The 12,331-nt window shown below is 48.4% G+C and overlaps 1 pseudogene; it reads left to right on the plus strand.

Moving 5' to 3' along the window:
- The window catches only part of LOC102239602, a 124,211-nt pseudogene that overhangs the window by 79,842 nt on the left and 32,038 nt on the right, over positions 1–12,331 (plus strand).

Here is a 12,331-nt window from a genome sequence, read left to right on the forward strand (position 1 = left end):
CAAGCCCGTGCGTGTTCCTGCCCGGCGCGGCCCTGGTCGCCAACCGCTTCAACCCCGACAACCTCATGCACTTCCACGGCGACCTGCTGCCTCTCGTCTACACCCTGCGCCAGTTCCCCGGCCTGGCCCGCGAAGCCGGCGCTTTTGCATGGAGGGCTGGAGCGAGGGCGCGCCCTTCGACCTCTGCAAGCTCCTCAGCCCCAAGCAGCCGCTCCTGTGGGCCCAGCTGAAGACCCTGGGCGGCTGCTGTGCTTCTCCCAAGTGTTCGTGGGCCCCTCCAAGATCATCACCTGGTACCAATATGGCTTTGTCCGTCCCCAGGGCCCGAAAGCCAACATCCTGGTCTCGGGCCATAAGATCCAGCAGATTGCAGGGTTCATGATGGAAAAGCCAAATGTGAGCCACGCAGGGGCCCGCTAGACTAGTCGTCCATTCTGGTCTTCAGTCGCACCCAGAACAGACTCATCCTGAACGAGGCAGAGCTGCTGCTGGCCCAGGAATTCCAGGTGAAGACGGTGAGGGTGTCCCTGGAGGACCACACCTTTGCCGATGTCGTGGGGCTGGTCAGCAAAGCCTCCATGCTGGTCAGCATGCACAGGCCGGCTGGTCACGGCCCTCTTCCTGCCCCATGGGGCCACCGTGGCTGAGCTCTTCCCCTATGCCGTCAGTCCTGACCACTACACCCCCTATAAAACGCTGGCCACAGTGCCTGGCGTGGACCTCCACTACGTCGCCTGGCGGAACGCGGTGCCAGGGAACATGGTCACGCACCCTGAGCAGCCTTGGGATGAGGGGGCCTCGCCCACCTAGACCAGGCAGAGCAGGCCCGTATCCTGCAGAGCCGGGAGGTCCGACGGCATCTCTGTTGCCGGAACCAAGTGTCTGGCTGTTCCGAATCTACCAGGACACCAAGGTGGACATCCCATCCCTCATTCAAACCATACGGTGCGTGGTGAAGGGCTGGCCAGGACCGCGGAAGCAGAAGTGGACAGCCGGCCTCTACCCAGGCAAGGTGTGGGAGGCGCGGTGCCAGGCGTCGGTGCAGGGCGCCTCCAAGGCCCACCTCACTGTCTCCTGGCAGATCCCATGGAACCTCAAGTACCTGAAGGTGCAGGAGGTGAGGTATGTGGTGTGGCTCCGGGAGCAGGGGGAGAACACCTCTGTGCCTTACATCCTGGCCCTGCAGAACCACACCTTCGCGGAGAACATCAAGCCCTTCACTACCTACCTGGTGTGGGTGCACGGCATCTTCAACAAGCTCCTCCTGGGACCCTTTGCAGGTGTGCTGGTGTGCAGCACGGAGCGAGTGTGCCGAGGCCAGGCCTCCGAGGGTGGCCCCTCCAGCTCAGTGTCCCTGGGCCCGCTTACCCCTATGGTGGCTTCTGGGAATTGTGTGTGTATTTATTGAGCAGGCCTGCCCCGGGCCTGTGCCCCCATGTCTTCTGTCTGCATCTGGGGCGTGGGGTTCCCAGCACTCCTCTGTGCCCTGTTGCGGTGGGACACCCCCAGCCCCTTCTCCCTCCTGAGCACCCATACCCCTGGAGAAGGTCCTTGGGGGAGGAGGAGAAGGAAGGTAAGGATCCCAAGGAACCTCTTTGGCTGAGTGATCATGCTGTTCCTTATCAAATCTTTCTGGTTGTTACCCAGGTTTCTGGAAACGGCAAGTAATCAATCATGGTGGTTTGGGCAAGTGGTTCATCAGCTTCCATCACCATAAAATTCACCTGTGGCCCAATAAAGGTGTGTTTAATCATTCATTAAATGATTATAAACAAACAAACAAAAAGAATTAAGAGTTTTGGCCTTAAAAAAAAAATGGGGCCCTAGCTGGTTTGGCTCAGTGGATAGAGCATCGGACTACAGACTGAAGGGTCCCGGGTTCAATTCCAGTCAAGGGCACATACCTGTGTTGCAGGCTTGATCCCCAGTAGGGGGCATGCAGGAAGCACGAATCAATGATTCCCTCTCATCACTGATGTTTCTATCTCTCCTTCTCTCTCTGAAATCAATAAAAATATTTTTATAAAAATGGGGAAAAAAGGAAACTCGTGTAATACTTAAAACCAAGCATGTCAAACTCGCTAGCAAGGCATGCGGCCCACTGGCCACAAGTTTGACATGCTTGCTTTGCCTCCCATGCAGCCTAAATACAGAATATATAGACCCTCTACTTAAAACTCTTCAATATCTTTTCATTGTCCACAGAACAACATCTAAACTCTCTACCTAGCCTGCCGGGTTCTTCATGAGATGGCCCCAGCTGACCCCAGCTTCATCTTCCCACACCCTCCTCGCCCAAAGTCACACGGGCCTTCTTTCAGCTTCTTGAGCAAGCCTTCTTCTCTCAAGAGCTTCGGGCGCGCTCTTCTCTCTGCCTCAGTGCTTTTTCTCCCAAACACCCCCAACTGCTCAGAAACACACACACACACACACACCATCTCTTAGTCTCCTTCAGATCTCAACCTCCCTAGAATGCCTTCAACACTGGGCCTTAAAATCAATGTGCACCATGAAAGTGGTTGTGTTTCATTCCTTGGCCCCTCCAAAAAGTGTTCTTATTAAGTCAATAGTGCATGTTATAATCAATGGTGTGTTTTAGATTTTTTAAACTACAGTAATTATTGAATGAATGAAACACCAGCCCTCTGCTCCTTGCCTGCAGCCCATTTTTCTCCAATTCTGAGACAGGCCCACTCACTCCCTTGTTCCCGAACTATCTTGTCTGTACCCTCTCCCTGTTCTGACTTCTATTGTAATCACTTGATCCGCAGCCACCCTCAGAAAACTCCAGACAGGACAGCCTTCTTTGCAAAGTAGTGTGGCCCACCATTCATCATGCAGCACCTGAGACCCCATCCATTCAAAGGTTCTGATACCTTGACCGAGGTGAGAGTCTCTGATCTCTGACAATCTCAGCAGCCAAACATACTGGTGGAGTTTCCTGCAGAAGAACCCAGTTTTGGTTTGTTTGTTGTTGTTTTTTTTTTTCAGTGTTCTAGACTGAATTATTATAGCCAGAGGGAGCCATTCATCAGCTCTGACACTGCAGGAAGCTTCCTAGGCAAACAGCTTTATTGCTGTGAGAGATTAACCCAGACTGTAGTAATTTGTAACAAAGATAAGAAAATTGCACTGGTCTCTTAGAAATAAATCTGAATTCCAGTGTGGACAAAGGGGACTTCAACTTGAAATCTGCTATTTCAGATATAATCAGATTTATAACAGCCCCTGACGAGTATAAAAAGCCAAGTGCAGCTTTTGATGGAGGTGTCATTTCAGGACCTACCATTATGAAATCAATTTACCTGGTATTCCTAATGGGCCACCAGCCTGAGCCCCACCTAACTTCTATGAAAGATTGTTTGGCCTATTTGAGAATCATTCTCTCATGCATCTGCTTTCACAAGATGAGATGTCAGGCATGGGGCGGCCAGTGGGGGAGGGGACCTGCCTCTCACCAGCTGTAAGATCTTGATGGACCAGAAGATGATAACAGAGGCCCCTCCCGAAACGTTGTGAGGAACAAATAAGATAAGAATGCGAAAGTGGAATACAGATGTCGGTTATTAATGAGAGTCTGTTAACCTAATAGATACTCAGGGTTGAGCTCTTACAACTGCACTGGGCAAGGACTTAACTTCACCAGCTTGGCCTCGTTTAATCCTCCCAATAATCACACAAAGAGGGCACTGAAAGTATCTCCATTTACAAATGCAGAGAGTGAAAGCCAGAGAAGTCATGGAACCTACCCAAGGTCACTCACCCAGCTGGGAAGTGGCATGACATGGATTTGAACACCTGGTCCTGGCCACCCCGCAGTACTTTCCACTAGACAGTGATGGAGAACCTTTTGAGCTCGGCGTGTCAGCATTTTGAAAAACCCTAACTTAACTCTGGTGCCATATCACATATAGAAATTTTTTGATATTTGCAACCATAGTAAAACAAAGACTTATATTTTTGATATTTATTTTATATATTTAAATGCCATTTAACAAAGAAAAATCAACCAAAAAAATGAGTTTGCGTGTCACCTCTGACATGCGTGTCATAGGTTCGCCATCACTGCACTAGGCAGCAGTCTCTGCGTTAGCTACAGATAGAACAGTGAGGTTCTTGTGATGCCAGACCTGCAGAGCTCACAGCCTGGCTGTGTGTAATACACACCCACAGACAAGTGCCTTTACTACATTAATAATAAGTCATGCTCATGACCTGCTGGCATGTTCTAGGAGCTTTATATAAATCTGATTTGTCACTTCCATGACCAGAGGGGCAGGTGCACACTATCATTACCCCACTGTATGGAAAAGGAAACAGGCTGAGTGAGGTTAAAGGACTTACCTGAGATCATCCACTGGTAGGGAGTGGAGCCAGTTACTTAACCTGGGCTACATTCTTCCTTTTCTGCTATAGGAGGAGATGCTACAACAGAGAAATGCTGGAGAAACCATGGGAATCTGGGCTTCAAAGGGGACCAAAGCCCATGCACACAGATGAGGCCATGCATATATGGGGCAGTGAGGGCCTGGGGTGGTGGGCGGGCTGGAGGGAGTCAATGGGGGGGAAAGGGGACACATGTAATATTTTCAACAATACAGAGTTATTTAAATTTTAAAAAGGAAATTTTAAAAGGGGGAGGGGGGCAAAAATTTCCCCAGAAGTACCTCTTGAGTTGGATGTTGAAATAGGAGCAGGAGTTTGTCCAGCAAACAAAGAGGAAACCCAAGCAAAATCTCAGATCGCCCTGTGACCCTGAAGGACCCAGCCCACGCTGTGCGGGGTGCAGTCCCCCTTGTCCAGCTGTGTGGCACAGCAGGAGGACAGTTAGCTGCACTGAGCTGGCTGTTGGGAGGTTCATCTAAAGGACAGGGACTCGACTACCCATCTCTGCACACCAAAGGCCCACCCAGGCCCGGCCCAGAGTGAGCACTCAGTACCCATTTAGTGGGCTTGAACTGAGTCCATAGTAACTTGGACCTAGAGGAGCTCTTGAAGATGAGGTCATCCAAGGTCCTCATTGCACAGATAGCAAACTGAGACCCAACAAAGCAAAGAATGATGGGGGGGAGGGGGGCTTTAAAATTCCATATGTACATGGGTGCAGAGGGTCCCGGGGTGAAGGGGGCAGGAAGTAAGTAGAGTGGAGTCAAGGAACTAGCCCTCAGTGTGAGATGGGTCTGGGGCCTGAGTTAAGGTAATGACTGAGGACAGGAACTGTTAAGAGGCCACACAGGACGGAAGTTGTCACCAGATGAACCTCAGATTGACTTGGGGTTCTGCTTCCCTCTGGCTATAAGTTTGGGCAGATTCACCTCTCAGAGCCTGAGTTTCCATATTTGGAAAAGTGAGATAATAGCATGCATTGTGAAGATTAAGGGAAATGATGCAAATAAAGAAATCAACACAGTGCCAGGCACATAGTTAGGGCTTAATAAATAGAACTGATTACTAGGGTCCCAGTCACACCTTTTTTGCCAACCCTAATCAGTAGCCTATTGAGCTGAATCCCCTCCCACTCCACCTCCTTTTCCTGCCTGTCAAAGCCTCTCCCAGGAACTCAGAAGTTCTGCAAAATTGGTGAGACTCAGTGGTGACTCAGCCCCACTAAGATGGCCTAAAGTGCTATCTTAAGTGAGAGAGGAAGAAGATGTGGATTGATCTGAGTTTGCTTTCACCAACAGGTGTGGGCAGAAGACCTGTCTGGAAAGTGACCCCAGCCTGCATCCCGGCCCTCCCCTCATCCATCCACTGAAAAGGTAAGCCCACTGAGAAGTGGACTCCTCTTTATGTCCTCAACACCTACAGGGTCTCTGAAAAACAAGAATACAAGTTCCAGGATTTTGTAGTATGGCACGGGGCGGGAGTGGGGGTTCATTTTAGAAAAGTTCCCAAGAATGCATCCAATGCAGAGGTGAGCAAAGCTGAGTGATTTTTGTTGGTGGCAAAAACGGCACCAGAACGTTACTGGCAATTGGACCTTGGTTCAGCAACCTCGGTGCTTGAGTTCTGGCTAAGAAAGAATTCAGAGCCAAGACTCAAATACAAGCAAATGTTTACTAGTATTTAGAAAGTCAGAGAGGGAGAAGTGAGCTGTAGAGGAAGTGAGCCAGCTGGGGCAAAAGGAGGGCTGTTGGAGCTTAGGAGAAAGTGGGAGGCAAGGAAAACTCACCTGGGGGAAGGGGGTGGGGAGAGGCACTAGGCCTTTTAAGGGTGGGAATTTTAGGGGCGGTCCCAGGGAAGATCTCAGAACTTTCATCAGCTTTCCAGAAGGGTCCTTTCAGGGTCGTGGTCTCTACCGATTGGTTGGCACCAGGCAAACCTCGTAGGCAATTAGACAGACAGACATGAGCAGAGCAAGGATGAATGGTACAGAAGGTCACAAGGGGGTCGGTAGTCTTTGCTGATGTCAGCCATGGCATCACTTGTCTGGTGTTGCTGTTTTTCTGGACCTGGAGCTGAGACACAACTGAGGCCTAGTTGTTATCCTTAGGGGTTAATGCTTCAGGAAGTGATCATGCAAAGGCCTGAATGGGAGTCGAGTGAGGCCACTCTTCAGCCCCTTGTTCCCCCTCTAAGGGGGTCGGTCTACCGCACGACTAGTGACATGTCATGGGAAGAAAGTCAGCGGAGGTCGGAACCCATGATCAGCGATATGAAAGGTCAGAGGGTCAAAACCACATGAGCAGTGATATGCTAAGGGAGGAGAGGGCACCCTGGGGACGAGGTCCTTGTTTTCCCAGTTTTGCCTGTTACTGGGCACCCAGGGCTTTCCACCCTTGTGACCTCTGTACCTGGCCATTCGTCCTTGCTCTGCTCATGTCTGTCTAACTGCCTACAAGTTTTGCCAGCAACTTCCCACATGCAGTCAGTTTTCCCCAAACCCAGTCCTCCTTGATGGGCCCTCTCTTTGTACTTTGCCTGGGGAAAAAGTAAATATTTTTCAATGAAATTCAGCAATCAATTAAACACCGACTTTAACATCAACGTTGAGCCAACAGCAGCTGCACATTCGAACAAGACGTATTTCAAGCAATTAAACTTTAGCTACTTTTAAAACAAATTCTTTTAAATGCTAATGACCATTGTTTTCGCACTTGATAAGTAAAATTTTGTGTCAGGCAAGGTTAGATGATTGCAATGATTTAATTGTGCTTCTCAAAGAAAGGAAAATGTTAACGAAAAAAAAGCTAAGATGGACCTCTTACCACATTCCTGCCACAAAATGTCCTGTAACAATAGAGCCGTGATTTGCTGAAATTAAAATGCTATTATGGTGAAATTAGGGCTTCAATATTTTTAGCAGCTTTAATAGGCCTTGCATTTTAAGGGACATCTGATAATAGATAATTACATTTCATCTTAAAGAAACCAAGTTGTTTTCTTAAGGAAAATACTTTTCTTTCTTCCAGAGAGGTTAAAGCCAGCCATCATTAGAAGCAGCACCCAGCTCCAGGTTCCCGCTTCAGCTTGGGAAATAGAGATTAGCATATAAATAGCCTTCGGTGCCTGCTTGATTCCAGCTATTTTGCGTTTCAATGTGGCATCAGAATGCACTTAGCAAGAAATGTTCGAGAGGAGAAAGAGGTTTGTAATATGTCGCTTTTATAGAGAGGGGAACTCTAAGTATAAAAGATCATCCACTCCTCTGCGGGCTTTTTTTTTTTTTTTTTGTATCCTTTCAATGCCCCAATTATAGACTCCAAGGAGCCAACAGACCCCCTAGATCAGAACCTTCGTTTACGCTACAGCTCTTTCTTCAGACCAGGAAAATAAGTCACAATGGTGCACAGGAAATAAGATAAATATGCGGGCTTTTTCCCAGATTGGGCAGGAGCCCGGGGGGATGCAGCCGCCGTGCCCTTTCTCCTCGCCCCCATGCCACCCATCAGCAGCAGGGACGTTGGACAGCTCCTCCAGGACCCATTTGCTGGAGCCGCCTGGGCGACTCCTGCCTTTCTGCCTGGAGGCCAGCTTCCCTCCTGGGAAATCGCAGGCACTGGGCACGGAGCCCAGGGTTCTTGCTGCCCTCCCCTTCCCAGCCCTGCTCCCACCCCTACACACACACACACACACACACACACACACACACACACACACGTGTGCGCATGCATTCTGCCTGACTCTGGGTCAGGCTCAGTCTTGGGCTGCAGCAAGAAGATTCTTAAAGCCCACACTTCTGTCCTTTGGCACCGGGCAGTGGGCAGTGCTGAGAAGCATGGTGCTGAGCAGCTGTTTTAGGGGACACAGCTTTTCCTGGAGGCGACTATGGCAGAGGAGCTCTGGCCAAGTAGGTGGTGACTTCTCGTCTAGCTCCTGGTGGCTGGGACCAACCCAGTGCCCTGGGCTCCCCTGTAACTTGTTATGGGCTGATCACGCCAGCTCTAAGCCCAGGTTCCTTCATCTGTAAAAAGGAGAATTACTAACCCGGGTCTGTCTATTTGGGGGGCTAGCATAGGGAAGAAATGAGGAAATGGATGTGGAAGGACTTTGTAAGCTCCCTCCCACGTCCACATTATGTGATTAGGGTGTTGGCGAGGTTTGGTCCTGGGTCGCCCATCCCTTAGCAGCTCATTCAGGCTGCCAGGGCCCTGCCCAACCTCCCGCCTGCAGTGAGAGGGGTAAGGAATAATGTTTATAGGAGGTGACAGCCCTCAGATGGACCAAATGCACCCATTTGGTTGGTTTAGAGACGGCTGCATGAAGATGAGGGCTGGGGCTAACAGGGCAGGCACACCTGGGCAGCAGGCTGCTGCCTCACCACTGGTTACACCTGGGCATGTCATCTCCCTGAGTCTTTAGTCAAACCGGATGCCAGGACCTTCAGAAACTGTGACGCATGGGGACATTGTGTCCTTGTCCTTTCGGCCTCCTCACACAGAACGAGTGAGTTGGTGCCCTTGGTCCCCTAGCAGCAGGGCTGAGCTAGGGTCCTGGCAGGCTGTCCCCCACATCTCACCATGCCCCAATCCCAGCAGCCCTCACCATGGGAAAGTGTCCCGGTGGGCTCCGGGCATTCCCTGGTCCCTACAGATTGGCCCAGGCTCTGCAGGGTCCCTGTCAGGCTGCACATAGGAGGTGAGCCCTCAGATGGACCAAATGCACCCATTTGGGTTGTTTAGAGACGGCTGCATGAAGATGAGGGCTGGGGCTAACAGGGCAGGCACACCTGGGCAGCAGGCTGCTGCCTCACCACTGGTTACACCTGGGCATGTCATCTCCCTGAGTCTTTTCTCAAACCGGATGCCAAGACCTTCAGAAACTGTGACGCATGGGGCCATTGTGTCCTTGTCCTTTCGGCCTCCTCACACAGAAGGAGTGAGTTGGTGCCCTTGGTCCCCTAGCAGCAGGGCTGAGCTAGGGTCCTGGCAGGCTGTCCCCCACATCTCACCAAGCCCCAAACCCAGCAGCCCTCACCATGGGAAAGTGTCCCGGTGGGCTCCGGGCATTCCCTGGTCCCTACAGATTGGCCCAGGCTCTGCAGGGTCCCTGTCAGGCTGCACCATGTCCTGCAGACCCCACTGCCTCTCTGGGAAGGTCACCACCACTTCCATGAGGACCCTGGTAAGCTGAGCATTCTCACCTGCCTACAATGATGGCCACTCACCTGGGCTCCTCCGTGGGAAAGGTGCTAACATGCAAAATCTGTATTACTTTCCTCTGCTGTGCCACAGCTTCAAACACTCAGTGCTGGCAAAAGAATAACGCTGATCCTGGACTTCACGCATGAAGCCCAGGTTTTCATGCCAAAACGCTACGTTGGAACATAGGAAACCTGGAGGGGTGACTTGGGTGACTTGATGATGTGCTGGATGGTGGGATGGAGGGCACAGTGGGCTCAGGCCAGAGTTTTAGGACTGGTCTTCTTTCTGTTATGTTGCTCAAAGTTCCATTCCTTTCTAGATTTCTGTATTCCTGGGTGTCCCCTGACCTGAGCGCTTTTCATTCTAGCCAAGATGCTCAACATCATTTGTCTTGCCAACTCAGGCAACTACAATATCTGCTTCCTTTTGCAGAATCTTTTATTATTCCCATTTTATACACTAGGAAATCGAGGCTCAGAGAAGTTGAATGACTTACACGTAGTCACACAGCTATACTAAGAGAAGAGCCAAGATTCAACCTTAGGCTTTGACTCAACTTCAGGGCCCATCTTCTTAATTATCACACACTGTGGCATTTTCCTAAGTGACTGCCTAGTTACTGTTTACAATCAACATGATTGTGGGACAGTCTATGACTCTGATACCTCAAATTATTTTCCAAAACTTGATACAAAGAACACTAATCCTACTAAATGTTAATGGCTTTCCTTGAAAAAAAAGGTTTCATGATCAAATGAGTTTGACATTGAGTCAAACAAGTAAACAGTTTCTTTTCATATATTTTTATTGGTTTCAGAGAGGAGGAGGGAGGGAGGGAAGGAGAGATAGAAACATCAATAATGAGAGAGAATCATTGATCAGCTGCCTCCTGCACTCCCCCCACTGGGGATGGAGCCCGCAAGTCAGCCATCTGCCCTGACTGGGAATCAACCATGACCTCCTGATTCATAGGTTGACGCTCAACCATTTAGGACACCGGCCAGGCTAAACAGTTTCTTTTTAACTGGAGAACTTTGCAGGGCCTTCAAGATGTAAACAAATCTACATTTTAAATCTACAAAAAGAGATAGAGTATACAATTTTCCCCAAAGCTTTTTGTCCATAGGCAGCCCCCTTCTTTCTTTCTTTTTTTCCTGAGCAACTTGTATTCCTCTAGCAGAGTAGGATTCTACAAGTTTTCTACTCAAGTGCGAGTGCTATCCCCAAACCAGCAAGATCGGGCATCTCCTGGGAGCTAGTTAGAAATGCAAAACCTCAGACCCCACCTCACCTGCTGAATCAGAGTCTGCATTTTACCAAGATGCCCAAGTTGTCCATGAGCACAGTGAAGTTTGAGAAGCAGTGGGAACATGGGTGACTCATCATGGCCAGTGTCCATGCACGAGCCAACAAGCCATAAAATCCAGTGGTGAAAAAGGATCCAGCTTCGTTATCATGTGGACCATACAACCCGATTAGGAATTAAGTTGAGATGCTGTAACATCACACAGATATAATCCAAGAGAGTTCCCACAATGGAAAAGTTTCTCCTTATTTCTAATGAGATGTAAAAACAGATGGAGATGGAGAGATGATCAATGCTCTTTACTTAAGGCGTTCCTAGAATGTGGACATGGAAAGCATTGCATACCTCTTCCTAAAATGTGCAAATCTATGGTTTTAAAATTTCGTCTTTACTGAGGTATAATTGACATATAAAATTGTAAGATACTTAAACTGTTCATTTGTTCACATCTTTGATACATGCATTGTGAAAGGATTTCCCTCCCCATCTAGTTTATTAACACATCCATCACCTCGCATATTATTCTTTTTTGTTGTTGTTTTTTGTGTGTTTTTCTAAGTTCTACTCTCTTAGAAAACACTGTTATCACCTGTAGTCACCATGTTTTACATTAGATCTTCCCATATTATTCATCTTATAGTTGAAAGTTTGTAGCCTTTTACCAACCTCTTCCTATTTTCCCCACACCTAGCCCCTGGTAACCACTTTCTACTCTATTTCTATGAAGTTGACTTTCTTTCGGATTCCACATATAAATGATACCACACAGCATTTGCCTTCCTTTGTCTGACTTTTCACTTAGCATAATGCCTTCAAGTTTCATCCATGTTGCGGCAAATGGCAGGATTTACTTCCATCTAATGCCTGAGTAATATTCCATTTTATATGTAACCTCCCACCTTCTCTATCCATCCATCTGTTGATGGACATTTAGGTTGTTTCCAGACCATGGTTTTTGTAAATAATGCTGGGATGAGATGGGAGTGCAGCTATCACTTTGATTTTCTGTTTTCATTTCTTTTGGATATATACCCGGAAGTGGGATTGCTGGATCATATGGTAGTTCTATTATTAATTTGCTGAGGCATCTCCATACTGTTTTCCATAGTGGCCACACCAATTTACGTTCCCAACAACAGTGCATAAGGGTTCCCTTTCTCCACATCCTTGTCAACACTTGTTATCTCTTGTGTTTTTGGTGATAGACATTCTAACAGGTATGAAGTGATATTTCATTGTGATTTGAATTTGTATTTCCCTGTCAATTATGACATTGAGCACATTTTTATATACTTGTTGACTATTTATTTGTATGTTTTCATTGGAAAGACATCTATTCAGGACTTCTGCCCATTTTAAATCAGACTTTTTGCTATTGAGTTATGTTGGTTCTTTATATATTTGGTATATTAACCCCTTATGCAAATATTTTCTCTCATTT

The sequence above is a fragment of the Myotis brandtii genome, unplaced genomic scaffold (assembly GCF_000412655.1).
Source record: "Myotis brandtii unplaced genomic scaffold, ASM41265v1 scaffold274, whole genome shotgun sequence".
NCBI lineage: Eukaryota > Metazoa > Chordata > Mammalia > Chiroptera > Vespertilionidae > Myotis > Myotis brandtii.